Below are 4,240 nucleotides of genomic sequence, written 5' to 3' on the forward strand. Positions count from 1 at the left end.
TCGAGCGCTGTAAAAATCGCTAGCATGAGCGCAGGGGCGGATCCAAAGAATTTTTTGCTTCTTCTGATTCCATGTAGATATCGATTTTGGTTCAATGGAAATAATGTACTATATAACTTTTAACTTTTCTAGGGACCCGCAGTTCTTTCCCTTGGATTTGATGGGAATTACTTTGAAGACGTTAAAATAAATATTGATTGATGTATAATTAAATATTTTTCGTTTTGTTTATAATTTCCGGAGACTTTTTTGCCACAATATATCTAGGATTATGAATTCGATTTCATGCTAGATATGTGACGGGGTTCAGAAAAAGTAAAGCATAGACATTTTTATTATTAGTATTTATTATATTTTATTATTTATCGTACTTTATGGACATCTATTATTGAAAAAATATGCGAATATTTCTATTACTGAGAGACAATTTCACATTTCATGTAATATTTTAAAAACCAATTAAGTACTCACATGACACAAATGTACTAATTTGCATATTTGTAAATCACCAGCAATTGATATGCCAATAGGCCGCCTAGAACACTCGCACACGACTGACAGTAACTCAAGTATGGCATTTTATGAATTTAAATACCGTTAAGTGACAGCACACAGCATAAAATGCGAATATTGCCGCCTATACAGTCTATAAAAGGCTACTGGCCTCTTCTATGATGTACATATAACACATACACACCTACACACACACGAGTGCTCATGAACTTGACTCGTAAATGTCGCAAATTTTATTGGCTGTCATTTGTAGGCGCGACAAGTCACTCGCCAGCGAACCAATTAAAATTCATTTACATTTTAATTTTTTCCTGGGCATGWCTAACAGAATTATTTTGTAAACAAACGGCATACACATGTCATAAGTACCGTGTCTATGCATAGCTATGTGTAAATTGTTGCTTATTGACTTATTGACCGACAAATCCTTTAGTTGCAAATCACAACAAGACATTTTCAATTTACTGCTTAATAATACTTAATTAATTCAAATAATCAGTAAAAGCAAAAGATCATAAAGTTAATTTAATTTATTTTTTTTGATACTTTATTAAAAGCTATTTACACACACACAACAAAAACAAGATAGTAATAAAATAGTTATCTACCAGTTTTTCATCAGTTCCCATGTACTTAGTACTATAATGCAAACATATGCCCTTCTCAGCTTAACGCACGCGACCGATCTTTTGTCCAAACAGCGCCTCTCAGACTCTTTGYTACCTCTCCCACCACCCTTTTTACCACCATGCCTATATTTGTCTAATTGATGCTCATTTTTATGGCATCGTTTGYTGTTGTTGTTATTTTTATTCTGCTATCATTGTTTGCTTTGTGTGTGAACTTGACCAAGAGGCCGATATAAAAATATTTAAGTTATGCAAACACACACAAGCACAAACATATCGACATATTGTGTTATTAACATATATTTGTATATTTGTTGACCATTTTTGTGCTGCGCCGCGTTCAATGGCATTGATAGCGCGCACTCAGCCATGAGACTTCAATAAAATATTGACGTGATGCTGTACTATTTATTGTGGCAACAACAATAGCAAGAAAAACGGCTGTTTCCTTAGTATATTTTCCGATCATGAACTTGAATCTTAGCAGAGAATATTTCCAAAATATTTTTGTTCTAAATTGGCTGCATTGAGCGCCAGTGGGAATGCACACATACTCGTAAATGTRTAAATTACCATAAACTATTGATAAACAACAGCAAGAAATAGGAAAAAGTCTTAACTTTGGTTGAAACGAAGCTATAAATCCCTTTACAAGTACCAAAGAGTGCTCAAAAGAACTCAAAAGTGACTCGATSTAAACAATTTTTTCARACATTGCACCATTGCCTTTGACAATAATCCATGACAAATTTCGTGAAGATATCTCGTCCAATGAAACAGTTTTCTATACMAGCATTTGATTCCGAGCGTTCAGTTTGTAAGGCGGCTATATGCTATAGTGGTCCTGTATCGACAATTACGATAAATGAGCAGCTTCTTRAGGGAAAAAAGAAGTATGTAAAGTTTCAAGGCGATATTTCATAAACTGAGAAACCGGTCCATATAGTATATTCAGACCGACAGATGGACTATGGACATAACTAGGCCAACTGATATGCGTATGAACTTTATAAGGTCTCCGACATTTTTTTTTTACTTTAGAGGATTCCGACATTTCGTTTGGGTTCTGGGTGTTACAAACTTTGTGGGTAGCTTAATATGAAAATCCTTTTTCGAATACCCAATATATACTGTTCAGTGTATAAAAGGGCAATTAAACGAATTTTCCGAAAAAATCTTTTCACCTCAAATGTCTCCCTAAAAAGTTTAAGCATATTGGTACGATAACCCTAAGCACTGCTTAAAAGCCAGCGTGACGGGACTATAGTTTCAATCCGTGCAGACAAATTCATTATATGTATACCTCTTTCCCTCAATGATGGTAGGAAGCATTGGACCCTAGAGGAACATCTCAGGTCTTGGCACATACGACCTAGAACTAGAAACATAAGCAAGACAGGACATACCACAAGGTTTCCTTTGTGTAATGTTGACGGTGGATAGACACAAAAGTACCTACTTCTAAACTTAAACTTTATTCATTTAAGACTTTACAATTAAATTCAAATGCGTTTTCTTATTTCTGCATTATTTATAAAATAATCTTTCTCCATAATATTTACTCTAAGAATTACCCAAAAATCATTGTTAGCAACCTGTTGCATCACTATGAGTAACATAATCCCAAAGGCAACCGAAATCAATTGAAGCAACATGGTGCCTGCATCTGCCACCGCAAATATTCTGTTTTCATTTTACCATTTGTGTTACTCGTCTGCATTCCCCAGAGGCACTTTGTCGCTGAGGCAGAAAAACGCACACAAACATAAAAGCAAACATGAGCTACTATACAGTTAGAAAGAAGAGTAAAACATTTTTATCTACACACACACACACACACACATCTGCATACATACAATCAACGCTGAGCAGCTTTCCACATTATTTATGCACGTACTTACCTATTTTGGGATTCGTTTGTGTGTGGTAAGGATGTTGACAAGGATAATCGCTGTGTGGCGTCTACTTCGGCTGACCGCGCTTTCGTGGGAATTGTGGTTGTGGTCGAACGGTTATTTATGTTGTCTGTCTTATTGCTATTGTTGTTGTTGTTGGCGTTAGGTTGCGTGGGTGGAAATGCTTAGCGTTGAATTCCTGTGGGAAAGCAATAAGAAGTGATTGTTGTAAGAAGCTCGGTGCAATTAAATAACGCTCTATCGCTTTGAAAGCTGCTTATGGTGGTAATTAATCAGAAATTCCGCATAATTTTTAATTTTGGTTTTATTGTTTTGTATGGCGGAATAACTACTGAGCGTATATGGTTACTTCAGTTGTTTCAAAATTGTCTGAAATTCAAAAAACCAAGTTACTGGTAGAACTCTTGGGTAACTAATCAGTGCTTTGACGGGTAGTTGTCTTGCAAGGTTGTATTTCTCATAATCACCTCTGGTGAGTGTTCTAAAAAATTTTGTGTAGAAACTGAAAGTGAAACCTACTCAGGTAGATGCAGTAATTGCAACAGCGATAAATTTGCTTTCATATTTTCAAAAATTAGTTTTTGTTTATGAAAATAATATTCGCTAAGGCCTACTTTGATTGTTTTTGTTATAAAAAATTTAATTATTAAAGATAAATAATTTTTCGCTTTAAAAATATTATTGATTAAATCAGATATATGTTTTTTTTTAATATTGTATATTTCTCACCCGAATCGTAAAGCGAAAAATATAAAGCAAATAGCCGCGGGCTAATCAATTTAAATATACGCGCAGATTGAAAGCAGAGGCCGATTCAATATGCTCTGAACCGGTGGATACGGCTGTGATATAAACACATTTGTATGTACATATGTATGTCGAATATGTTGTATTATGTAAATATATGCATGCTATTTATACACATATTTCATATATTTACTACTGAAAGCCATAAACATATGTATGCATTAACATATGATTATATGCCATCCACAATATKCTTCTTTTGGCACTTTTATAAAATGGCAAAAAAAAAAAATTATTTTTTACTACAAGTATATGTATGTCAATAAATTTTGAAAATCATATAGTTGTATATATCGTTACCTAAAAAAATCGAAATTGAGTAATTTGTTGTTTACGATTCACTACATTGTATTATATATATGTAATAGGGTATTT

General features: G+C 33.9%; 1 protein-coding gene across 1 annotated transcript in view; it reads right to left on the reverse strand.

The window, feature by feature from the left end:
- The window catches only part of LOC108967158 (synaptic vesicular amine transporter), a 47,910-nt gene that overhangs the window by 40,043 nt on the left and 3,627 nt on the right, over positions 1–4,240 (reverse strand). Inside the window, exon 2 of the mRNA XM_018930418.1 lies at positions 3,044–3,236. The gene's annotated coding sequence lies outside the window, so the exon portion shown is untranslated. The remainder of the gene's footprint in view (positions 1–3,043; positions 3,237–4,240) is intronic.

The sequence above is a fragment of the Bactrocera latifrons genome, unplaced genomic scaffold, assembly GCF_001853355.1.
Source record: "Bactrocera latifrons isolate USDA-ARS-PBARC rearing strain unplaced genomic scaffold, ASM185335v1 scaffold_179, whole genome shotgun sequence".
Classification (NCBI taxonomy): domain Eukaryota; kingdom Metazoa; phylum Arthropoda; class Insecta; order Diptera; family Tephritidae; genus Bactrocera; species Bactrocera latifrons.